The sequence below is a fragment of the Aphelocoma coerulescens genome, chromosome 4 (genome assembly GCF_041296385.1).
Source record: "Aphelocoma coerulescens isolate FSJ_1873_10779 chromosome 4, UR_Acoe_1.0, whole genome shotgun sequence".
In the NCBI taxonomy this organism is placed as follows: domain Eukaryota; kingdom Metazoa; phylum Chordata; class Aves; order Passeriformes; family Corvidae; genus Aphelocoma; species Aphelocoma coerulescens.
This window is the reverse complement of record NC_091017.1, coordinates 18,208,880-18,236,675: the sequence shown is the minus strand read 5'-3', so window position 1 is coordinate 18,236,675 and position 27,796 is coordinate 18,208,880. Positions and strand designations below refer to the sequence as shown.

The window sequence follows — 27,796 nt, the reverse complement described above, 5'->3', positions numbered from 1 at the left end:
GCCTGTTTTCAGTCATTTCCTTCTCTCTGTCCCTCAGACATGGAGGAAAGAATGTCCTTTGACATTCTTTCCTTCTCTTCCAGTTGCGATAAGGAGTTGTCTTTTTTCCTCTAGTTTTCCCTGAAAAAGACTGTTGCTTTCACCAAAACTGAAGAATGCAACTGCCAGACCACCTTGTTTCTTCAGAGCTGTAAATCTTGTTTAATAATGTTTGGAAAATAAGGCAAGGCAGTAAATGAGGAAAATCAAGTGTTGGTTATTTCCATTCTGCTGCTAGAGCTTGGGCTAGTACGCCATCAGTATGTACATTTCTCCCCATTTAAAAGTGAGTCAGAGCATGATCCAGCATGAAATCATTGTGGACATTGGTAGTTCAGACTAAATGACAGACATCTTTTTTTAATGGTGATCTTCTTCCATACTTAACACTTCTCTTCCCTCCACAGAGGCAACTACAAAATTAATCATTCAGCTTCCTTATCCAGAGACTTAATATTCACATGCCTTCCACCATTTCTTGTGGTTTGATGTGTTGTGGGGTTTTTTTCTGAACTTTCAGGTTAAAAATTTCTCTCCAATACTTACTGCCTGCAAAGTCAAAAATCATATGTGGTCTTACAAAAAGATTATTGACTGCACTGTGAATATTATATGCTTACCTTAAAACAAGTGAGAACAGACAGCATTCTAAAAATGGCAGGAGAGGACCCATTGCATAATTTAGACATAACTCCAAGTATAGCACCATGATCAAGTTTATAAAATGTTCTATTCAGAAGAGCTATGTGAACTTTCATAGTGTAAGAAGCTGTTTTTAGTGCAAAATTATTATAAAATACAAAATCTTTGAAAATAAAGTTTTGATCAAAATAAATGCCTTGCTGGCTCTCAAGTCAGCTAGCTGCCTGAAAAATGGTACCTTTGGGGGCTACATTAGTTGTATGGAAGCTTAGCTAAGAGATTGCAACTAATTTCTATCCTGCTTTAATAATGGTTTAATAAAAGACGTGCTTAGTTCCCGCACTGTTTCTGCAGTGAATATAGTCCAAACATTTTCCTCCCTGGGCCCTGTCTTTTTTAGCAAACACACAGCAGTGGCTACAAAGCATAAATCGAAGTGTAAGTTCTCTTCTGAGTTTGGCTGCTCGATGTGTTCATTGCTAGACCAGCCACTTTTATCCTTCCTCCCCTTATTTAGGGTTTCCCCTATCTACCTTGACATGATATTAACACAGAAGTTCTTTTACCCCTCTCTATTAAAACAGGAGTCCTCATTGGTCTAGTGGAATTTGCAAAACCATTTTCATCTCTGTGTAGGCTCCTAAGAACATTTAGTATTCCTCAAATAATAATCTCTTTGTATTATTAAGTCTGTTTGATTGATTGCCCAGTGTTGATACTCAGTATTTTATGGTATATTGTGTGGCCTGTCACAAAATCTGTTACTTGTCAACAAGTAGGCCACCAGCAACAGCATGCCAAATGTTGTGGAATGACAAACATAATTATGCATGGTGTTCTGAAATGCATCTCACAGTTCCAATGTGGAGCAGGATTACCCCTTTATTCAGTACTCTGAGAAAAGCATAGCGACAGAAATGCAGGGAAGGAATCTGGGAACATCTGAGTTCAACTCAGAACGTCAAAGGGAAGCCCATTACAGTTTATAACACTTATAATCACACTAAGATAAGTCAAGAATCAGCTGGCACCCATGTGGTAAGGCATTTAATATTAAAGCACTGTACAGCTGTCCATTACCACACAAATATGCTGAGATTCTGCAGAGGGAACAGTAGAAAGCAAGGGGAAAGGAGAAGGGTATATGAACAGTGGATGGAAAGCACATTGCTTTCAGCTAGTAGAAAGATGAAGCACATTAAAGAAACAAATTGTGTGGGCAGACAGAGACATGATGAAGGAGAAGGAACATCAAAAGCACAAAAGGAGGAGCAATAAGAGGTCATAAAACCAAGTGAGTCAGATGCAGAGGTTCAAGCTATTGGGGAAACCCAGAGGAGTGACTGGAATGTGCTTAATATATTCCATGTGAATATATGTCTGCCAGCTCCCTTTCACCATCCTCTGTTTCCCACAGCCCACCACACTTCTTCTGTGGAAGAACCTGCTTTGAAAGGCCTCATATGGAGGACTTCCCACACACCCTATGTGGCTCTTCCAACATACCCTATGCATAACTCCCTTCACATATCTAGGGCCTCTTTATAGAATCTGGGATGAAGAAACAAAAATATTAAAAAAGAAGGAAAGTTGAACATATGTTTCAGTGAAGTCCAATAACTCCTGTAAACAAGTACTGTGTGTACTATTTCAAAACTATTGTCCTATGAAAACCCTTAAATTAGAAATATCTGGAATGCAACAGTAATGGGATCTGTTCCCTCTGGCCCATATAATCCTTCCTAGCTTACACCACCCACTCAATTTAATGTTGCTCTGTCATAAAATTGGCAAAAGCATATGCAGAGGTCAAGATAATATATTGCTAGAAGATTGTTTGAATCACATTTCTTATTCAAGAGTCTAATTTCCTAATAAATATCCTAGTGATCTGTGGTTTTGACTCTTGCATGTGGTTCTATGAATACTAAAAAGAAATTGTCAAGTGCACAGTGAAGACTGGGTGGGCAATAATGAGTGATAATAGATCTAATGGCAATCGGGAACTAACTGGAACACTCTCTTCATTCCTGGGTTTTTGTCATATTTGAGGTTTTCGAAGTGTAGATATTTTCAGTATGTACATTGCTCTGGGTTGTTAGTAGGGGTCCATTAAAAGGCTTCTGGATTTTTTCTGATGACCACCAACCACTGTTGTACTCAGTGTTTTGCTGGCTGAGAGATGTGGTCCCAAAAGGGGAAGTGTGCAGTGCTCAAATCCAGTACCTGAATTTCAGTCACTCTCAGTATCTTTAACCTCTTTTTTATTCTCTGAGTTGGATCTAACTTAGTTTTCACCATTCCTGTTGTGAATGCTTGGTGGCAGTCACTACTACTTCATGTGGATGAGAGAAGACTGTTTGGACAATGCCTGCCATCACAATGAAGAAATAACCTGTCATGATACACCATGGCTTTTCAACTACATGACTTGGGACAGCATCCAGACAGCACGGAGTCAACGTTTAATGTTGGTATAATTAGAGAGGAAAAAGAAGAGATCACCATGGTGTTGCTTGAAAGCCAAAAAACCCAATCAATCTCTTGATAATGGATAATTTAACCCCTTGTTTCCTACTAACTTAGGAAAAATTACTGTGGTCAATCTTAAGATATATTTTTCCCCACACAGAAACAGTACAATATATGGCACATTATTTCTGGTAAACAGTGCCTTAATGACATGTTTTTTCACTTCCATTGCCCTTTCAATCACAGCTAGCATGCCTTCCTTCTTAAAAGCTGTTTTTGACCAGGTCTCTCTTCAAAAAATCCAAGTTCTTGTCTAAACCAGTCAGTATTGCAGATTGAGGGCTAAAGATTGTGTTTAGTGATGGCATGAAATAATTCTTTTAGATTGCTGAGGCATAGGTCCAGACATCTCCTTTTTTTCCCAGTAGTTTGATATGGAGCTCAAGACTGAAAAATACTTTCATCAAAACTCAAAAAACACAAAAAATCAATTACAAGTAGATTTAATGTAGAAGATTGGAGGAAATCAGCATGTGCCTAAGAAAAAACAAGGAAGACTGTAATTGGAATATTTTTTGTGTTATGTGACAGGTCTTGCCTCACAACCCTACTGGAATTAGTTGCAATGAACTGCACAAACATCTGAAGAAAGGCAGGGCCTGGCCTATTTAATCACAGCCACTTCTGAAAATTGATGGGTTGCACAAATACAGCCCTAAACTGAAAATAGATTACTGCGTCTGTTATCCTCCCTGCAACTGCTGCAACTAAGGACAGCAGTCTGTGCAAGGACAGATGCAGTACTTTGAAGAAAGCATCCTGGCAGGCTTCCAGCTACAGCTGCCTTTCCCTCTGAAAATCTCACTACTGCATAGTGTCTCTTGGTTTTGCGCCTACACACACTTATAAACTGCTGTCACATTACTGATTTTCAGTTGCTGTGTCAGCTCTGGGGTTTTTGCATCACAGCAAATAATCTCACAAAACTCATTTTGCACAAGTGAGGTGCAAAATATGTTGTCCCAGAACCTGAAGAATTATAAGCACGTGGCAAATAGAGTTCCTCACATCAGTATTTTCCATTGCAAAACTATTTACAATACACTGCAGTTCTGCAGAGACAACAGTGACGGTGGCTGCATTTCAGTTATCCTTAAAACTGGGATGTAAGGGCAAGCCATGTGAACAAGCTGTACACTTTAAACAGTTGTATTGAAACAGGTCGTTTCATAGTACAAATACCTCAAGACCAGACTACATCTAAACTGTCCAGATTCCAAATTTAAGTACATCAGCAATGCCTTAGAAGCATGTTCTCCTAAGGAAGTAAACATAGGCTTGACTTTAGAGACACCAGTGGAGCTACTCACACCCCCTAAGCTGGTGCCTCACTAATTGGCCTTGGCCAGTGCTGAAGAGAGAACCTCGGCTATTTCTACAGGAACTGTAAAAGCAGGAATAAGTAGTAGTTCTAATTCTGAACTTTGATCCCTTTGGTTGAAATCCACTGTTGAAATCCATGTGGTCCAGTGCCTGATGCATGAAATTCTAGGCATGAAAGTATTATGGGATTAAAATGTGTTTCTTTTCTGTTTCATTCACCAACACATGCATCTCTGGTTTATATTTGATTGGAAATATCTCAGGTAAAGAATATGTCTAGCAGTTTGAAAAAAAATTAGCCTCCTACACAAAGAAGCAGAAGCCAATGCTATGATTCTTTTAAATAATAGCTTGAAGTCTTCTTATTTTTCTAAGTATTCATTGATAAAAAACCTCACAGTTCTTAGCATGAATTTTGCTAATGTCAGGAAGTAAAAAAATCAAAAAACAGAGAAGTATTTCAAAATTTAGTTAAAAAGAAATCATTACTGATAAAAGAGTAAATTCTAAATCCTCTGAAAACAAGCAAAGCTTCTGATAAACTCAGTAGTGGTGTAAAAATCAGATGATTGGGCTTTACTTATACCCTAAGAAATGGTATTTTAAGGTCTATTTTGCTAAAGAAATAACATCGGATAGAGCAGCAATCCAGAAACTTTTGATTTCTGAGACTTTTTGCCTTACCTCTCAGTTGGCCTGGATATAGAACTTCATCAATGTTACACCTCTGTTCTGTGAATGTTATAAGAGCCTTTTCTCAAACAATTGTTTTATAGCAACAGAGTATTACCCTAGAGCTTAGTAAAGCCCATTATAGTGTCTCACACCGTGCCTGTCATATCCTAATGCCCTTTTTTCCCCCAAAACAACTACTTTTCATATGCTCAATGTACCAATGTACATCTAAATGGTTTTCGGGAGCATGGCCCAAAAATTAATAAACCTGAACTCCATCTGGACAAACTCTATAACCAGAAGCGTTCAAGTTGCTACCTGTTTCTGCTTCATGAAAGGCAAGGTGCTGCTCTTTTTCAGCTCAGACTTGTTTCATTAAATAAAAAAAGGACATTGAAACACTTCTGTCTCACATGCTCCTGTTTGGAGAAAGTCAGCAAAGAGTAAGAGGTGCTGGAACAGCAAACATGGCCTTTGTAAATCAAACCCAATATATTACTTCCTTATTTGAAACCCAGTGGTGTATTGCTTGCTTTTTTCTTAAATTCAATAGATGTTATGGGCATTCGAGTGAAAGTATTCCCTGGTACAAGATAAATTTGCATAATCCAGAGACATGACATAATCTACATGATGGCTATAAAATGGCATTCTGCTTTTCTCTTTCATATTTAAATTCAGTGGTAGAACCACAGGCAAAAAAAAGGCAATCACTGTATTCAGTAGCCATGATTTCGGCAGGACGGTGTGATTTTGTTCCGTATCTCTCCTCTGAGATGGAAAAACAGGCATAAAACAAGAAACAAACTGAAGACTAGTCCATGACTTCCTATAGGATGAAAAGACAGTGCAAAGGCTAGAAAAGGGGCATGGCCACATGGGCAAAGATGCAGATCCAAGAATATAAAGATGGAAATTTGAAGAAAAAAGAGTACCCTTATTTTCCTAACAAAATATTGTTTGGACAAATATTCATTCTCCAAGTAAGTCAGGCTGTGAAAAATTAAATTTTAACCCTGATTCAGAAAAAATGTTAACTTTGAACACGTGTGCAAATTATTCAGCAACATTCACTAAATATGTGATTAACTGAATATAAGACTAGAATTAAACCTCACACATAATGAGGGACACTACAAATCTCAGCAAAGAGTAACTGATTAAATTGGCAACATACTAATATGTAGAAATAAAACCAAAAATCCCATTACTGATTATGTCACAGATGGAAAATTTTGCCCAGCAATGACACCTTAATTAGTACCACTGTCAGCTGCAAAAGGTCATCTATTTTCAACTGCAATAGCAGCATTGTACAAATTATGGTTGGCAGACTGGTATCTCCTTAATCAAAATAAAACATAAAGTGATCCTTAGTGGACCAACTGCAGCTGTCCAATCATAATAAACAAAATTCCTTAGTTGATTTCTTTTACTCGATCTATGTTTTCTTCACCTTTCCAATAAATTAAATGGATATAACAGAGATGAAGGAAAAGACATTTTAGGCTGATTTGTGTATGTGTTGGATTATCTCAGATACACAGCTAAATCTGGGTGTTAGCCTGAAAACTGTGCAGTGTCAATTTCAAAATAAATAATGGTAATGGTATTTTCAGGATCAGCTATATTTTTTCTTTCTTGTTCATTGCCAAAGCATTTAGAGGACCCTGTTGTACTTGCAAGGTGGTGAAAAGATTTACCTCGACACAGACACATCCGTTGTTCCTAGACAACCTTTTGCATATTGCTTGAGAGCACTGAATGCAAAAAATTAACATAATTAACCTTGATGCTGCTAGGATGTGAAAAAGCACATTAAGCAAGGCTCTTAAAATAATGGCATTACTAATTAAACACTGAGTTTGATATGTTTACAGTAATTTGCTCTAGGAAATGCTGTAGAAAGAGTAAATAAAGCATGTGTTTTTTCCCATTCAAATTTGTTTGGACTGAAACCTGAAGGCCTTAGTAAGACAGCAGCAGTTTACTGAGATGTCAGATGCAGACAGTATTTACTAAATACCACAAATACATTCAGTACCACGCATACAACAAAGTACCAAAAATCCTGCCTCTAAGGTGTGGGATCTGGTCTACTCTAATCCAGTAAGTGATAACAACAAGTCTTTGATAGCCATTAAAAATGTGTTATTGCATTATGAGTGGCATTAATCTCACCTAACTCTAATAACTGCATCTGGTCTAAATGTACACCCAAAGCTCCATTTCTAGTAGATTCAGGGAGACAGGCACTTACACAGTATGATTTATCCTACCTCTGTTTGAGATCCTCGATAAGACTATGAATAAACTTGAAACGCAGGCAAAATTTTGATTTAACCTGACCCTAACTTAAGCAGAATTAAATCAGTGTAATTGAGAATAGAAAGAATGCCTATGGAATATTTGCTGGGTTTAAGAGTTTTGAAGTTATTCTGTACCTTCTTTCAAGACAGTCTCCAGCCACAGTGTCACTTTAGAGTTATTTCATAAACTTTTGGTTATTATTCACAGCTAAGAAGTAATGACTAAATTAATATTATAGCAGATCTCCTGTTAAAACTCTCAGGCAGAGAAGAGTTTTATTGTAGGTCTCAGTTTAATCCTCCTCAGAAGCTACTGAATTTTAAGCTCTCTGATTTTTTCCTCAGCATCATCTTCCCAGTAGTCCTGTGTCTAGCATCATTAATGGGTGAGTCTCAAGTGTTCTTAAAGTCCTTGCCTGAAGCCTCCAACACAGATCAGTAAAATGTCCCTGTGAGCCATTCCTGTGGCTGTGGCTGTGGCTGCACTCTGTGCAGCCATTCCTCAATCAAATATTGTCAGTCAGACAAATATTAATTCCATAGTAATTCCTAGGAACCAGCAGGGCCTTTACAGAAGTTTTTGAAGATAAATACCAACAACAAGCTTCATTTTCCACAATCCTACATAAAAAATATTATTAACTCTATTATTAACTCACCATTTTACCTAACAGTTTTCTCACCTTGTTTTCTAATGTACTTTGGTTCAATTCCAGATGCTCAGCAATGTATTGGCCCAGGAGCTGCATGTCAGTAAGACAGCTTGATAAAGAACTCAAAAAAAAAAAAAAAAGGGGTGAGACAGTGAAAAGAAGCCAAAATAACGATGCAGCAGACTTAAATTCCAATCCTAACTTTATACCTGATTTGCTAAGATGGTCCTTGTTTCTTGGCTCCCTCTTTCACTACTTGTTTAGAGTTCTGCACCATGCCTTAAACAAAGAACATCAATTTAACTAGCTTTTCAGCTTTTCTACTGTGCCCAAGACTGCATCCCAAGTCACATAGTGTAAACAGGCCACAGAAATGAGTGGTACAAGCTACAAAGTGAGGCAGCAGTCCCTGGAGGAGATTGGTACTGCCACAATTGATCTATTGCCTGAAGGCAAGGAAATTTCTCAAAGGGAAGCTGCTAGAGGAAGAACCATCAAGGTGAGGTAATTCCATAGGACTGATTAAGCCAGTGGAAAGAGTGCTGCACTCAATGTATTTCTCCATATATTCATCAAATTCCACAAACACAGACTTCTCCGGGTTAGGTAATGTCTATTCAAGCTAATGGTTCTCAGTCATTTCAGATGTGCAACATACTTCAAATAAGCTTAAAATGCTAAGGCATCGCTACCCTAATTTAACAGTCTTCTATCAGAAAGAATCTAATGTAAAAGCAAATGTCTTCTCTAGTTTCCATAAAGACTGTAGAAAAAAGCTACAAAACCACGCATGAAGTTAATGGCTTTATGTCTGATGATCTTCTCCATCTGAAAGATTATTTTCATAGTAGTGACTCAGAAACATTCCCAAAAAATCCGCAATTTCTTCTGCATGAAGATCTCCCAGCAGCTTCTGCTATTTGTTTCTCAGCATTTTAGTAACTTCTTTTCTTGATTATATTTTTCCAGTTTAAATCGGTATTGACACTAGAAGTGTGAAGATGAACATTTTAATCTGTTTCCAGAGACAACGCTCTTCATTAAGGATTATTTAATTTCTCTCTTAAATACTCTCCTGAAAAAAAGATTAAACTAAACAAAATTTGAAGATAGGTAATGATCTGTTGATGTAAGCGCACAAAGAAAGACAAAGAAATTCTGTATTTCAATTGCTGTTGTCCTCATGAAGGAGAAAATATTGGTCCTACAATCCATTAGGAGGTTTCAGAAAAGCTGAATGTTAGGAGACCTTTTAAATTATTGTTTAATAAAATAAGCAATTTTTAAATGTGAGAGAAGTTTTAGGGGGAAAAAAAAGATAAATTCAACAATTACCTCTACATGCTGCTCCTGTAAATGTTTATCGTTTTAATATATTTCGATTGACAAAAATTTTCGTTATACCAACCACAATAAGAGTATTTTTGGAAGAACTTCAATGGCCTCACAGAAGCTGAAGTCGGGGTGGAGGTGATGCTAGGTGTTTGGGAGGGAAAAAAAAGATTCCATTGCACTTGAGCATGACCTAGTGGCTGGTTCGTTGAGTGGCATTTATGGTAGAAACAGAAAAGGCAACTTGTCTGCTCAGGGCAATTAATGTGTGTGCAGCAGCTCATTGAGGATTGGATAAAGGGAAAAAAGAGTGGCCAGGAATGAGGTATGTAGATGAAAAGACTCACACTCCCACACGAATGGGCCAGTTGGGACTCATGTGCCTGGTACTTGGACCAACCAAACGCACTTGCTCAAGCAGATTTGCACGGAGGATCAAAATCTGTAAACTTTCTCATTCTTTCCAAAGTATTTAGTATAAAGCCTATTTAAACTATATAAAAGCTTAATGGGATAGAAAAATAGAATTAGTAGCTCACAGTTAATATCATCATTAAACCAGAGGTTGATATTTTTACTATTCTGTATTTAAATTTGGATTCCAGTTAGACAGCAAGTGAAAACTCTGCTAGTAAAATAAATGGTAAAAGAGCATATAATCTCTATTGTTTACATGTTCAAATCATATCTATAGTTTGTCCAGGAAGACTGTATACTTGTTCTTTATACTTACAAAATAGTTTCCTCAAAGTCAGCCAAAGAGTTATTTAACTTGAGTATCCTGGCTAAACTATCTGGTAAATGAAGAAACTGACATCTGTGCCTATTCAAGAGTTATTGATGCTACTTATATAATAAAAATTTAATGTGATTGCCTTCAACTTGAAAAATATTCGTTTGCCTTAGCCATGAAATATCCCACCATAATATACTCTACACATTCAAGGCAATAAAATGCAAAGCTGTTTGACCTATACCAGTCAAACCAAAATGGTAAATGAAATTATGTATTATGTTTTCATTACCAATTTTTAGCTAAAACCCTTGAAATGTAAAACAAACTCATGTTACTGAAGCTGAAACAACTTCAATATTGCTGCGTCAACAGAATCTGAATGCTTGTTGATGGTGACTGACAGATAAATATATATAAAATGTTGTAACCCCCATCCTCTTTATCCATGTCCTATGACATCAAACAGGCTTTGCACCTCTCCCTGTTAGTGGTCAAAACACTTATGGCTTCCAATCATTAAAAAAATTACTTACATGTGCATTACTTTGAGCTACTTAATCGCTCTTGCTACTCCTTGACAGTCATTCAACCACAAAACATTCACCTTGCTATCCAGATCTGATCCATACCGAAGATGAAAGTCTTGGCTCTGATCTACACTTTCTGCTGTCTTCTCCCTTAATAAATCAAGAGGATTCAAAAAAAAAAGTACAAATTTAACAGTTCAGTTACACTTGTCTATGTTTCAGCAAGATACAGCTTGCCCTCATGCTGACCCTTAGTTTGAAAACTCAAAAGCAAAGGGACTAGGTATGTAATTCTGCTTGTAAATCATTAAAGCCAGGACCTATTACTTAGACTGTGAGATCAGATTTTAGTTTCAAAATTTTCTTTCAGGCTGCCAAAAAATACTTCATATGAAAGAAGAAAATATACAATTTTAGTGATTGGTATATTCCTTTCTGAGTAAACGTGTCACTTTAAGAAGAACAGAACACATTGGGAGTGAGTAAATGTATTCCAAAAAGAATTAAAATAACATTGTCTTTGGTCCTGATTCCTGAATGGGACATATTGAAAAGTCCAGCGGAAAAAAGTCAGGGACTATGTCATCTCCTGTTTAACTAATGAAAAATTATTCTTAGTTGAGATAATTCTTCATAACACCACCCTACAGAGTTCATAAGTCAAATTTATATGCAGCCTTTTTGGATGAGCAAACTGCACAAGGCTACTTACTGTACACAGGCTGCAAATAACGTCAACCAAGGGAAAGGCAAGCCTACTGCACAAAGCCACATAGGAAAGAGGAGAAGCCTCCACAACAGGAAGTTGTGGAGCTGCCTGTGGGGTGGAAAGCACATGGAACTAAGCCTCTTGCCACCCACACACTCAAATTTTACTGGAACCAGGTACAGTATCTTGTATGATTTCCTTCTGTGTCAGTGCTTCAGTAACTTTCCTGCGCAGGCCTGCATGCATAAAGGACCTACTCTGTTAATTTGCTTAGGGGAGGAAGAGAAAGAGAGGAAGTTTTGTGGCAAGGAATAATGCCTTCCTTTCCCTTACCTCCCTCCCTCCTTCCCCAGCTATCATTTTGTTTTAGTTGGATTTGTTATAATGAAATGGCCAATATTCTCCTGCACAGAACATCCACAGCTATGTAATTGTCAGGCGTCTTCAGGTTTCATGTGAACAGAACTAGGTAGAACCAGTAAATCCATCTCAGAAAAGTAACCCCTGGATCACTGTAGTGACAGACCAATATTTTCATAATCCAAATGATATCTAGTCATTACATAACAGTTTCTAAGAGGGAGACACCTACACCTGTGTTTCTCATATAGCCCTCCATATTTTTGCCCAGCACCTCCAGATTTTAAAGCACACATTCACTTGGTCTTCGATCCCACACGTAATTTGCAGCTGGTGGCAGGAATTAAAGCCCACACTGTGCTTTTGCTTGTGCTGGACTGCCCACATCTGCAGCAAGGCCCAGCCTTTCAACACCTTTTCCACATTTCTTACCAGAAGACAGACAAGTTCTTCTGCAGTAGAACTAAATAACTGCAAAAGAACCCCAGAGTGTCCACACAAAATTGAAGAGTTGTCTGCACTACACAAATAAGAAGAGCACATCAAGCCCAGCTGACTTGTTCTGTAGAACCCTCACCACTGATACTCGGGCAAGTGCTTAGCTAGGCAACTGTGGATGGATTTTTGCTGCAAAAGGACAGTAGGCAAGGAAAGAGGATGAGAAGAAAGCAACCACAAACGAGCAAAGAACTCTGAATCATGAATGAGAAAACACTGATCTTGGCAGTCTTACAAAAGTAATATTTTCACTAGAATGAACTGTTCTCAAACAATTTCTCCAATATGTTAGATACAAACAAGTTCTACTTCAGAATTAGGCATGCATGTCTTCTCTTTCCACCCCTTTTTTTTAGTTCCAAACCCAAATTTATTGTGACCAAAAGTTCTCAAAAAAACCCCTTGTCTCTGTTTGCATTCTAGCTGTGTTTCTCTCTCATGGTATACCACAGCAGTGATGCAGTATGAGATCTCATTCCAGAACAATATTTCCCTTTCTCTATCCTTCTCTTTCAATAGTCCCTTGCCATAGAGAAACTACCAGCATTTAGTGAGTTTCTATGGCAGTAGGACCCGGTTTTGGAAATGAATGAGTTTGTCTCTCACAGATATTAGTAAGACAAATACTAATGCTTTGACAAACTCAGAGTAACCAATAACATGTTATGGATTAGTTAAACCACAAGTGAAACATAACTGCCTGTGGGAGGAAATGTGGCAATTGTTAAACAGTGTCTGGCTTCAGAAACACTTTTAAGTTTAGACAAGCAGCAAAGTAAAGAACCAAAATTAACTGAAACTTGAAAGGGGATGCAGAGAGGCAAATCAAACCTGGAGCTTGGTCACAATTAACCCCCCTGCTTTTGTAGGTACAATTTAATAGCTGCATATGAACATCACTAGTTTGGCAGGTCTGATGAAATCCAAATCAGAGGTTTTCTAAAGGGATGAAGTTGAACACATTTTCACAGGGAAACCAAAAATGGCCTTCTAATTCCAAAAGCACTGCATTAGGGGACTTACTTTGGCATTGATTCAGATGAGACACCTGAAACTAGAACTTGTGCTTGTGAGGGCATCCTGGAGAGATAGTTTTTGTGTTTGAAAATTATGTACTCTTTCTTCATTGCCTTGGGAAGACAGTGGCATTAGCAGAAAACAGCTTCCTGCTGGATGTCATGAGTGTGGATTCTCATTACGTCTTGGGGTACGGGCAGGACTTCCCCATCTGCTTTGGCTACATCTAGAAAATGAACTGGAGTTGCATTAAGTTTGGAACTGTAAACTGTAAAATGTAAAAATCCTTACTATGTGTAAGCTTTCTACAATGTTTTTAAAATGGTTTAAATCCTGTACCTGAAAAGATCCTAAATATCAGCATTATCTCATTGAAAACTTGCACCCTTCTGAGATCACACAGAATCATCTGAATTAGTTTCCTGATTTAGAGATTTCTGGCTTCTATTGTCTTCTTCTTCTATAAAGATCTTTCCCTGAAAATTAAATTGCTAATGTCCTAAAAAGTATGACAAGAAATTTACTATGTCCCATTATAGTAAACTGGCTGCCAAAAGCCTGTTTTCAGTGGCTATAATTCCTATTTATTACTTGAAAAAGGTAGAAATTAGAGAAAAGTCTTAAAACATCTGTTGAAAGAAGAAAATATTTCTAGAAATATTTTAGCACAGTGTTGTGAACTCTTGGTTTTTATTGCAACTTCAGTTCAGCTCTCTCCCTATCTATCGCCATATCGATATTATTTTTCACATGACATAAAAAACTTGTGTGTGATGTTTTTGCAAGAAAAGGACATGTCTCATATGTGGGAAGTTCATAGATTTAAGCCTCAATCATGTAAATGATTTGGGTCAAGAAAATTTACTCCAAAATATTCTGTGAAGTAACGAAGAGACTTTGCATTTGAACAATAGTCTGCCACATCATTGGTGCAAATTTTTGAAGTTTTAAGAGATTTGAAGAAAAAAAATTTGGAAATAAATGGCTATTAGAAAATCAGATGAGAATGGGACCAATGAGCAACCATACATATACCATTTGAGTGGGGTTGTTTGGTTTTTTACAGGTGTAAGTCTTTTAAATATATTTATCTGAACACTGTGAGGAAATAAAACCTGGCAGAGGGACACTTTTGTGGCACCACTTCAGGACTGTGAGATTAACTACAAGGAGTAAAATGTCAGAGAAAGAAAGGAGTACACAGTATGAAAATAGGACTTTAGATAGAGATACCTGCTTGTCTGCTAGAGAATTTCCATTGTCCCTATCACCATATGATTCTCAATTGTGGAAATCCCAGAGGTAAAAACTGACAACGGAAGTCTTGCCTGCTGTGCCTTTGAGATGGTGCTACACCCCCCCAGAACTAACTACCATTTGAGATGATGAGCTCTTTACATGGACTAATGAGGAAATGATTGAATGTCCTAACTGAAAATCACTATTGTCAGATCCACAAAGTATGGGTTCTGAGAATTTTGGCTGGAGTCTCCCGGTGTTGTATGACAGCAATCTACCACCTAGTTTCCTGGCTAGGTAATAGCAAACCAAGTGGCAATGCTTCACATGGCAGCGATGTAGCATTTTGCATTGCTGTACAATAAACACAGGATGGAAAGTATGTCCTAAGTTCAGAAAGGAGCTTTGTTGTCTAGCTTCCATAGTAGGCTTAAGACAGCAATCTCACTGGAAATTTTGGAACAATTATAGAGTCAGCATCACTATGTACAAGAAGAGCATGTGAAGAGTGTGAGTAAATTTCATTAACTAGAAAAATTCACATAAAAACCTGCAGACTCAAGAAGATAACTTATTTGTCATGTAAAGCTAATTCGTCACTTTCTGACATTTCATATGCAAATTCTCTGACATTACAAGTCCACTCAAGCAGCATCTCTAATTAAAATTATATTTGTTTATGTATGAAGTAAAATACACTGCACAGTGTATTTATAGTAACAAAAGTGAGCAGATAACACCTGAAGACCATAAGGAAATAAATAACTCACAGGGGGAGGGAAAGGTCCACTGTTCTGTTTTCAACAGTGACAGTGGCTGATGGGATTTTGGGAGAGTAGCCAAGGATCTTGTCTAGAGGTACCTATTTTTAAGGCCTTGTTTTAATGACACTGCCAATATTGCATGCTGTTGATAGCCATGCTAATTTATTAGCTATCAGGAGGTTTGAAAGAAACCATACACCATTATAAAACACAGACTCTTTTCCAATACAAAGCAAAAGGAATTCTTTAGATGATTCCACTGAAAATTAGTGTGAGCAACAATTAGCCTTCCAAATATAAATACAAAAAAATACACCCAAAATTTATCTGGTAACAAATATTTGGAAAGCACCTATGATAAAATACCACAGTTTGATAAATTCTGAGTCATACAGATATATTTAATTTATGAATTAATAAATCAAAATGTTGATTTCGATCAGTATTTGAACACTGTTCATCAGCATTTTAGATGTTGCTTCCATTTTACAAGTGCTGCTAAAATACAATGGAATTTCAGATGCTCTCCACATTGACTTAACTTATCTGTTACGGAAATCAACGGGGAATTCTTCTGAATGTCCCATTTATGAGAGAACAATTTCACCAGCCCATCCTTGTCTCCAAAAGCCAGAGTTCCAATGCAGTAGCTTGCTGTTGTGATTTAAATATTTCCATAAAACCAAATGTCGTATTTTTCTGACAGTAGAATATGTAGTGAAAATTGAAAACATGTTATAAACAGACTGAATTACTGTATAATTAGGATTTCCAAGAAGGCAGATTGCAGGCTAGTCAGCATTTTAAAGATGCAGAAATAATAAATAATGGGAATGTTCATGTAGTCACTTCCCAATAAATACAAGTCTGCTAACACTAATTCAACTGACATGGATCCAATATTTAATGACTTTTCTAAACCAATATGTCTTAGTCTGTGATTTCATTTGTTCTATCAAAAACCAGTGAAATATGAGAATAGTCTATCCAGGTGAAGTTTTAAAATACAATTAAATAAACAAAATACTGCGAAGCTCCCACAGCACAGCGTCACAAGTACAGGTGGCTAAGCATGGAGGTATAGAATATTATTCAAAAAATTCTCTTTACGTATCAGTATAAACTCTCTGCTTTTATGTTCTACATCAGTAAAATACAGTTGCATGAGGAAGTATGCTTACAGCTTTTTACCGGCTAAGCTCATAGTTCAATGCCTTAGAAAGCCTCGAGCAGCCTAGAGAGGTAGTGCCGGCAATCCAGCATTTCAGTAGCTCTGAAAGCGGCAAAATGGTAGCTGCAAGTCTAAAACCACCAGCAGAAGCAAAGAGGGAGAAATACAGCTCCCAGCTTGCCTAATTCCCGCAACTTGGAGCTTTCAAAAAGGAACTGACAACGAGAGAGGTTCGCAGAAAGAGTTGCAAAAGCCAAAGAGGGCAGGCCCCCCCTTGGTCCTTTCTTTTATTCAGAGGAGGGGAAAGGGGAGGACTGGGGCGGACCCGGGGTGAGCGGCCAATCAGACACTGCTGAAGAGTTTGAGCTACATTTGGTTTTGCCCGTGCTTGGAACAAAGGGGTTCAGAGCACATGGCAGAGGCAAGTGTCTTGGGGAGGGGAAGCTCAGAACAGGCAGCAACAGTTGCGCTCTTCCTGCTCTGATCACACAAGTCCAAAGCTGAAACATACTATGTGCTACATGGTGCAAGGCACAGAAATGCTTCAGGCTTCCTCAACATTTCTTGGGTTGCACTCTTTCCCCAAGAATCTTTGTCTACCTCAATGACAGTTTTCACTCAGCTGAAGGCGATATTTTAATATTTGCTTGATCTGACTAGTCTCACTGTCTTTTTTTTTGGCAATGAACTAGGATCCTTCTTAAGAAGCTGGTAACAAAAGGATTCCTAGAATCATGGAATCATTTAGGCTGGAAAACTCCTCTAAGATCCTTGAGTCCAAGTGTTAAAACCATTGAATTAAGTTTTATTTTTAAGTCTACATTTTAATACATTAAAGTTCTAGTGGAACTGTAGGAATGGCTAGTAAACTGACTTCCAGTTTTAGGTGGGGTAAGTAGCAGAGCTTGTCCTCATACCTTAGCTGGGTTTATCTGGACAACAGCCACAGTCAGTGAAGTGCAAATAGACAGGAGCTTAACTTATTGCTGATATAAACTACCAAATAATGTTTTGTCACTAGAATAAAAAGTGACATGCAGGGTACTCCAGGGATGAACTGACTGAAAATTCCAAAAACGAATGACTTGCTTGAAAACGCTCCTGTAATTTCACTGAACATAAACCCTGTAACAAATTTTAAATCACTCTAGTATAATTATAACTCTTTTTTTCCCAAACATAAGTTTATGTGTAAGAATAAATAATTACCAGTTCTCATGCTCTTACACATTAAAAAGTAGATAGGAATTATGGTTGTTATTTCATTTTAACTCATGGGGCTGATGTTGTACTTAAAAGTAACTTGAACATATCACTATGTGTATCACTTTGCTTTTAAAATACAGAAAGAAATGAAAAGCATGGTTAAGAGCTTAATCCTGCTATTTTATTAAGGCCATGAAATATCACAAAAATTATGACTGCAAGCTGTTGTAACAGTAAGTTGTAAAATGCCTGTCATCTCAGCATACTCTTTACCATGCATCTCAGGAGATGCGTTATTCTCACAATAATAGCAGTACAACCTCCTTCTATTACACCTTCCTCCAGAGCAATGTCTGATGGAGTGCAATTGTGATTTCTTTCTGTGAGGTGATTTGGAATTAGGTAGTCCTGTACTTGAATGGGAAGCCACTAGAGTAAACAGGAAGGTTTGCATCAAAATGTTCCTGCACTGAATGTATTAATCAGAGAATTCAAGGGAGTTTTATAATTCAAACTCTTAAACCGGGCCATGTCTGTCTCTTAGGGATGTTGTAAAGCTGGCCACCCCTGTCTATATATTTGTCTCCCACAAGTAAGGAGCAACTTGTCACTTTGTAGGCCTAGATCCTTAACAATTACCACTCTTCACACCCAGGACCATTACCACATTGACCAGGATTGTATCTGTTCCAGCAGCCTGTTCCTAGGACCATTCTTACTGTGTCTGGCACTTCAAGAGGTATTTCATCAAACAATATTTATTATGCAGTTATTTCAGATACGCATGTGGCAACACATAAATACAACTAATTGTCTTTGTTTCTTCCAACTATATTTCTTCTTACTTCTTGAACTACTAAATCCCTTTACTACTTAATAGGAGTAATCATGTAAAGAATCTGTTTTTTACTTGGTGACCATGTGGGAGACAGATCAAAAATGTAAGCAAAAATTGCACTTTGCGAGCAAGCAAATGTGCAGGTGCACATTGGCATTAAAAATAGCTTTGTGCAAAATATGACAAAGAACATAGTGGAAAAACACAGTGTCCAGCCAGAGCCAAGAAACACTGAAAGTACTCTGAAATACCTACCTTAAGCACTTCTACATGGACCACCATTTAAATATTTCACACATTTTTGGAAAGGGGTTGGTGCACAGTCAAAGGAAAATTATTCGAACTGTGAACAGTCAAATAACAGGTAAGAATGCTGTCATGAACTGTGACACACTTTTGAAAAATAAGCAAGGGAAGGAAGAAGAAACTACAGTAAGTCCACATTGCAAGCTGAAAGCAGCTTGGATGCAGTATTTTCTCTTGCTACTGAGCAATGAAGAACAAGAATTTCTGCATCCTCTGGACCTTTCTGAGGACCAGAAAAAGATCCAAGCACCTGAACTGAGAGCTTTTCCTCATTTGCATGCATTGTTTCAAGTTTCCTGCTACATTACTGCTTTGTGAGCAGTAAAGACAAGAGAAAACCTTGTTTCATCTCCTTGATATGACAAAAAACCAATGTAAAATGCATATATGAGCAGTTAAAGATATTCAGATCTACCAAATTGTGTTGACACAAGGAAACAAAATGCAAAGTTTCATTTAAAAAAATACTTTCTTATTAACATTCAATGCTTTCACAACTTATTTCTAGGAACAACAGTATGTAGCAGCAACTAAAGAACCATTATTTCACAGTGATAAACTGATACAAAAGTTGGAACAATTTATTACCCCTATCTCCAAGATGTTTAGTCAGAGTGATATCATACTTTAATAACACTTTTCCAATCCCCAATTATTCATTATAAAGGCATCCAACAGAGATTAACATCACACTCCGTATCAACTGATAATCTAAAGATTGCCTGACAGTGATTGGCTCAGATTTCAAAACTCTACTTTATAGAGGACATTTAACATACTGAGATTTTTTTTTCCCTACAAAATAGTTATTCATAGAGTGTCTCCTTTACCAATACAAGGAAACAGATGAAGAGTGTCATGCATGTTGGTAAATATTAATGTTGGTAAATATTAATGTATTTAACTTACTAATAGTATTTGTCTCTCCAGAAGTGCTTCATTATGAAAAAATTACTAAAGTTTGGTGTAGTGAAACCCTGCACCTTCTAGTACCACGTGCCCTGGCAATTTTTCAGAAATATTTTAAAGTAATTTTCTGTCTCCTCAAAGAATCAGTTGTCAATGATGAATTAATTCAATATGCCAAATTAAGTGTTGGTTTTTAATGTAAAATTTATTTCAACTGTAATCTGCATATTTTGTTATGTCTTTTTAGCTGCCAAATATATAACAAAGTGATAAATAGAGCGTCCTAAGAGATTTATTTCAATTAAGCTTGGCTTCAGGGTGGTCCTCATTTCAGTCAAAACTAGAAAATTGATGCATGATTTCCAAAGCAAAAGTCACACCAAGTTGCAAAAAAATAATTCATTCTAACATTTTACAGAGTTTCATTGATGTGCGTTCATGGTATGTTCCATATTTTATTAATTGTTTATGTATTTTAGTACTGTATTTCCAACAACCTATAAAAAACCTTTAAATGTGGCTCTAAGAAATAGGAAAGCTGACATATCCCTTAATTTTTTTCTGAAATAGATTCTTTCACTGATACCTCTTATAAGTAAATATTAATTTTTTTTTAAAACCCAGCTCTTGCACAATACTATAAAACATTGAAACATTAATGCATTAAATACAATGAGAATAAACCACCAACACCTTTTACAGTTAAGTATCACCAGACAAAGAATAAAAATAGGGACTCAAACTAGAAAATTTAAGACATCAGAATACAGGAAATATGGTTTAGTGTTTAAATGAAAATGAAAATCACAAGACTTTTCCTGCTTATCTTAAAATGAAGTGTTACATTTCATTTAAATGTTTTTGAGCAAACGTGATGGGTTTCACATGAGTCGTCATGTTTCTAAACATCTTATTTACTTCATATTTGTCATAGAGGCAGATACCAAAAGTTACCCTCTCCCCACTTCCATTACACTATTTACACATTTGTCGAATGTTTCCTCTCACCAGAAAACACCAATACAATAAAAATTACATTTGATTGGCCTCTCCTTTCACAACCACATTGCAAATATGGTGGTAACAGTCAAGACATCCTAATACTTCTTCTCTACTAACACTTCTTATGTCAAGTAAACATATTTAATAATCTCAGCCACTACATTTGCAAATGAGTGAAATGAGTGTCACTTGTCACCTGAAAACATTTGGTGCAGTAAATCCATCTTAAAATATAAATTTGCCCTTTCTTAGGGACTAGTCAAGTAACTTTTTCCAAAATGGAGAAGAGTAACTGGCCACTGGATTTCTTCCATGTTTTGGTACATACAGCATGTGTTGCTGAAGTCTACTCTTCATTTACTCGGGCAGGTCTCCATACATATTTTATTTCAATATTTCAAGTGTGTAAACTTCAATTTGAGCTCATAAGTTGTACATGCTTTTGGGCTAACTTGTCTAATGTGAATTAAAATTGTTGAGCACCTTCAGAAAACCATTCCCTCATAGACAGCTCCAAAATACCAGCAGATATGAAGAGGATAAGACAAAACCATACAAAATTAAAATTCACACAAAGAGCCATTCCTGTGGCTATATAACACCGGTTAATAGAAAATCATAGAAAATACTCAGCAGAGTTGCAAAATTATGTTCAAAGACATACACATGCATATATTGTGTATGTACATACTTATTTTGGACATAAAATATATTTGCTTTTTATTTGCCAAAGAAAGCGTCTCTGGCTATTAATTTATATTCAAATCTTTGTCTTTATTATTCTGCTTCCTTTGGACAATTGTATTGTTTTTGGACAACGGTATTGTAGAAGGTTTGACAATATAATAGAAGTTAAGGTGATTAAAATATTTTTCTTTTTATTTTCTCATTTTTTCAGTGAGATTAAACTTGTTGAAGCTAGCACCATGTTGCGAACTGGAAACACCTGGGTACAAATGCTCCTATTTGGACTAAAGACTAAAACTGTATGATCACAATTGGATAATTCTGGTGCTGAATGTCCTCATTCGCAGAAACAACAGATTTAATTCCAACCTGTCATCCATAAAAGTATATGCTGGATTTCAAAGAAATCATGTGCCTTGTATTTAAATGCCAATGCTTCAGAAACTCAAGTTTTCAGAGACATGACTAAAACAGAATTACAGCATTTACTGATGTCAAAAACATCATACTGTCAGTTTATATCTTGCCACAGTTTGTAGAGCAGTAAGCCCATTTGTTTATAGCCAAATAGACATTTATCTTAATTTTTGTCCATAGAAATAGTGCCTCAAACTATATTAAATAGTGTGGTTTGTCACATAATACTCTTTCTGAAAGCAAGTATTAAAAGTTTTAATATTCACGCTAAGATAGCATTCCTAGTGAAATGAAGGAAACAGAAATTTTAAGTCATTTTCTCTTACTCCAATTAACATAAAAAACATAACATGAAGATTTGGAGTAAATTATTAAAAAATCCTGGATGTTGCAATGCTATTGCCTTGGCAAGTATCTTGCTGAAAACAATCAAGCCTTCTAGTCATGAATAGGGAAACAGGCTTCAAGATGTATTACTTACTTAAACTGTATTATTACTGTTTGACACGACTATACCTCAAGCTCCTGAAAACTGGAGACACATTGTCCCATCATCTACACTGGTAATTAGTAATTGCATGGCTTGATAAGAAATAATTTCCATCAGTTCAATTTCAGTCAAAGGAAACAAGAATTACTTTTCCAGATAAAAATTAACAGTACCAGTGTATCCTATGATGTAAACAGAGAAGCTCCAGGCAAATGCCAAAGAATGGAATTAAATTCATGTCTCAAAACTAATTCTGAAAAAAGTAAGCCCTTTACAGTTCTTACCTCCCATCTTGGAGCACAGCTTAAAGGGACTGAAATAAATTTTCCTAGTCTATGTGGGAGACTATCGTGCCTAAAATAAAACCCAAAAAATTTTTCACACTTTACTTCCAAATAAATCAGATGGGAAATTCAATACATCAGGCAGCAAAAAACCCAAACATAGTACAAATAGCTGCAATGGAGGAGAGCAACATTCTTTAGGTACTTTCACTGAGCATGCCACAAACATCGGTCAAGCACGTTACCTTCACTCTACAAGTGTTTCTGTTCCAACTTTTGACAGGGATGAGCTAGTCATGAATAGCAGTAGTGAACTTTCTTCTTACTTCAGTTCCTACCAGCGTTGCTGCCCTGTGTGTGCTGAGATACACAGCTGGCACATTTATAAGGTCACCTCATCCAGCCCTTGTCCATTCAGAAGTGCTTTTTGCCTTTCACTTATCCTCTGTCATGAGTAGATTGAAGCAATAGGATTTCTCCTAATTAGTAAGGAAATTTATTCTATAAGCTCCTCAAAAGCATTTTATTTTTCCCTTGATATGTTCATCTTTCATGTATTCTACCTGTGAGCAGAGCTGTGAACAGTCTCTCTTCTCCCTAGCCTTTCTTTACATCGGTACAATGTACAGTTCCTATGTCCCTCCCTGTCATCCTTTGGTTCCTGCTATTCATTCCCTGTAGTAATTCCATATGAACTGCATGGATTAGATAGTGAGCTCTGAGAGGAAACAACCAGTTCTCTGGTGTATATGGCATCATTCTCCTAAGAGGTTTCTTGAAAAGGACTTCTAACAAACTCCTAAGAACATCCTCCACACAAAGCACAGATAAGATGACCAAAATTAAGGTCTATAAAGGAGTGTGTTGAATAGCAATGACAGCAAGATGAGGTTAGTCTCTTCATAGCCAAATAAGCCACTTTTCTGGTTATTCCAGGCCACAAATATCATGTAGGAGAGCCAAATATTTAGGGTCAGATGGTCCAGTTAATTCCACCCTTCATGACAATCATTAGAAAGGCTGAGGACTTCAAAGGGTGTCACAGGAGCTTACGCTACTCGGCCAAAAGCTACAGGACACAATACTCTGGAAAAGAATAAATAGCAGAGCCTGATTGGAATGAAGTAACTGCCTTTGAACCAGAACTTTGCAGCACTGTGTAAAGCCCACTGTGATGACCAGAATTCAGAAATGAGAATCCTCATCCCACAGAATTGAAGCCTGCCTAAGAAAATGATTCAGGATATAGATCTGAGTGTTTCCCATGTTTTATATGCCTTCTCTCAGGTAAGAACAGAAATATCTGTAAAACAAAATAGGTGTAGGTAGCCACAAAGTTTGGCCTATGTTATATAATCCAAACACATTTAGGTTAACAAATCACGACAGCTTCCTCAGCATGACCATTGTGTCTTCTCATTCTTCTCCAGAAAATAGGTGTTTAGCAGCTTACTGTAAGTCATAGAATGACAGAATGGCTTGGGTTAGAAGGGACATAATCACAGAATCAGTCAGATTGGAAAAGACCTCTGAGAACATCAGGTCCATCAAGTGCTGTGAACAATAGTGTTGGTGGATGATATTTTCACATGTTTAGGATAAGCCACAGAAGTTGCTGTCTAGTAAAATGTGCCTAAGAAATAATACTGCTATTCATAACATACTTTTGCTACTTGAGGGCAGATAAATAGAGTAGCAGAATAGGCAGAAATGTCTACTGCCTGGAGAGCACAAAAAAAGATGTCAGCTATTAGAGAACTGTCCTTGTCTCAAGCATATCTCGAGGCTGGGCTGGAACAGATTCTACACAGATCCCAGAAACTTGACCCAGGTATGCAAAATAGAGGTTGGTATTACAGATGGTAATTATATTCATACCATATGTCCACTGTCATCTGGTGAAAGCACAGCTGGGATTAATGGAGTTTTCTAATATTTATTCAAGTTCTGCTACTTGTCGGTACCATCCCCAAAACATTGCCTTTCCTCAAAATCCTTGTGTGGTCAGTTTTCAGTTTTTCAAATCCCCAAGGCAACTGATTTGTTCCTCTTATTATTTGCTAGCCTTTTTAATTCTCCAAGTATCCTACAGGCCATGAATTGGTCAATGGACTATTAGGCTGCACAGTTAAAGAATCCAGTGGACCAAGGGCAACACTCATCAAAGACTTGGATGGAGGTGGCCAAAGGCATCACAGAACTGAGGGTGGGCCTGTTCCACAACTAAGCCTTGCATAGCCTCAGTCTGCTCAGTAATTCTTTTTAATTCATGCCTCCCTCGTGGGGTGAGAAAGCTGGAGTAGGTGGCCTGCTGGTCCTCTGCCAAGCTTGTTTCCCCAGCTCCTACAAATGCCCAGACTTAACTAAGGGAAAACATACTGGCCAACTTAGCAAGCCCTCTTTCCCCTGCACAGTTCACCCACTGACACTTCCCGTCCCATAAGCTCTAACATCAGTTTACTGGTCTTGTGTACAGTCTCACATCAGTCTCACTACCCCACTTGCCCCTTGCATTGCCCCCCACGTGTCCCTGATAAATCTGCTGCTATTTCCCAGTGTATCCCCTCTCTCCTAACACATGCCTTCTGTGCCTCTGCTCCAACTGTCTGCTAACCCAAAGGCCTGGATGAGCATGAGGGAATAATGGCTTTTATACTATAAAGTGGGCAAGCCTTGTTCCCAGTTTCAGAGCCATGGTTCTGATCTTCTTGGGTGGGCTAGTCATGACCCTGTCTTGACAAGAATTAAGGACTTTCCACATGGGTTGGGCAATATTTAGGCACACGGCATGAGGGAAATGAATCAAAACAGGGATGGGTGGAGGACAGAAGGCTAAGTTGGCAGGGGAGAGTCATATGAATGTGAGAAAAGCAACTTAGAAGGCCAGAGGACTTTGTGAATCTAATTCTGGAAGGCTATCTGAATTAGATGCATCCTTGGGAAGCAAGATTAAGGTCAAGAGGAGAAAAAAAGTCAGATGACTCGGACAGCAAGGCTTAGCTACTGACCTTCACCTAACTAGCTAAATGAAAGAGAGGATCCTAATATTAATGTCAATAATCTTTTCCAGGAAAACAAATTACTCACCCAGCTATACTGAAAATACAGTATTGAAAAAAAAATGCATACCTTATTTTTTCAAACATTGTTGTAGCCTCATCTCTTTACTGCCCTCTCCAAGGTTCCTGGAAATTTGATGGTTAGAAGCAAGTTGCAATTTTCTGGGATAAATAAATACTATAATCTCCTTACATCCATGAAGCTATATTCAATGTAGAAATTAACTATCTGTGATACCATTTATATTGCATTCATCTCAACAAGTACTTCTATTATGACCAAGGAACTAATTTTAAAGCAAGTATCAATGAAAAACAAAATTAAGCATTTGCATCAGAAATCAGATTTTAAGAGAATTACAGCATGTATTTGACCAGGACACAGTAGTAACACTGCATAATTTTTGTGATCATTAGTAACCAAAAAAAATAAACTTTTAAATATTTTTTTTCAAACAGCAAGACACGCTACATTCCAAATTAATGAGATGTTTCCTTAATACATTAAGTTTCAAATAACTATATTTAATCATTTCACTGGTCTATGAATATTCAGTGAAGATTTTTCTTCCTTGGTAAGCTTGTCACTACTATTTTTCTTTCAGCCATTCAAGTTGACTCATGTTCAAACAGAAAATTTAGCCATCTTATATTAAAAACATGATAGTTTTTCTATGGACTCAGAACAGGCACTAGGCCCACAGAGGAGAAATATTCCCTCCTCACTCCATGATGCAGTGTATAAACTTCAAAATGGAGTTTTCGGTTTCCTACAACACTCCCACTGATTATGCCATACCCATTTACAAGTTGTTAGTTCATTTTTTATTTCTCCATCTTCTGTAGACCATGCTGTTGATCACAATTCAAGCACAGTTTCACAGCTAGTTTCTTTCATAATCCATGGCCATGTTGCCACCAAAAGGGAAAGTTCTCCCTATTTCATTAAGCCCAGGGCCCCTCTTTTGTGCCAGCACTGGATTGCTTGGATCAGATGGATTGACTCTATTCAGCTGAAAACTATAAAAATTAATTAATTCGTTTTCAGGCAGATCAGCTTTTTGATCTAAGCAATTACACAGCTGCATGAATGTTGCTGCCACCAGAAGAAAGGCATTATAACCCATTGCCTGGAGTGGAAAAGTGGTGGGACAGTAGCAGAATAGACTTAAACTGGTTTACACCAACTGTGAAACTGCAGGCCTGAAATCACACAGAACTTTGCCGAACATACTGATCACCATCTTCAACAGCACAGCACTTTGAATATTAATAATCAATTAAATAGTTGTTGATGTGACACTGTTAATATGTACAAACAAGAAATTAACATATCACATTATCAAGCACTGAATCACCTGTTTATTAAAATGCATACTATTCTACATTGATCTTTGCCTTGGGATCTTACTGAAAAAGGGAACTTTTAGATAAATTTTTGTCCCTCATCTACTTCTTTCTGCTTCATAAACATTAACATTTATAACTTGCTATTAAACCTTATCTAACAAAAATGCCTGCATTGCCATTTCATCACACAATGAAAATGTTAAATTAATTTTATCCTCATTTTATGTCAAGTCCCTTAAAAGTATTTGCTGCTGTTACTATACACATACCATTACATATTTTTGAAAAAATTTGAGATATATAATTTTGATCAGTCCAGCAATAATTTATATATTAATGTACAAGTTTCAACTACTTCCTCCCTGTTCATATGCTTTGTTTTATTTGTTTCTGTAATTTTTAGCCCCATTGAAGGTCCTGACAGGTGAATCTAAATGGGTATAGCATCTGTGGAACAAGAGAGACATATCAAGTAATGGAACTGCCTAGGACACATAGCACTAATTTTCTAGAAATGTACTATTCATATCTGTTGAAACAACTTTGTTTCTAAAAGAAAAAAAAGTAGGTACCAACTCCCTTCTTTATCCCTTTCTTCTTAACTGTATGATGCTCAACATTGGATTGCACCAGTTTGAGCCAGTCAATAATTTTAAGTCAGCTTTGCAAAATGCTGTTGCAGAGCTCTGCTGAAAAATCAGTGTAAGTTTTCTCAAGGAATC

At 37.1% G+C, this 27,796-nt stretch overlaps 1 long non-coding RNA gene across 1 annotated transcript; it reads right to left on the bottom strand.

The window, feature by feature from the left end:
- Window positions 1-263: 263 nt before the first annotated feature.
- LOC138108974 (uncharacterized) lies at window positions 264-26,687 on the bottom strand. The gene is made up of 6 exons (XR_011150169.1): window positions 26,524-26,687; window positions 25,795-25,850; window positions 10,775-10,918; window positions 8,383-9,160; window positions 8,204-8,294; window positions 264-588 (listed from the first exon to the last, which is right to left on the bottom strand). It is a non-coding gene; the product is annotated as an uncharacterized lncRNA (long non-coding RNA).
- Between the last annotated feature and the right edge of the window lie 1,109 nt (window positions 26,688-27,796).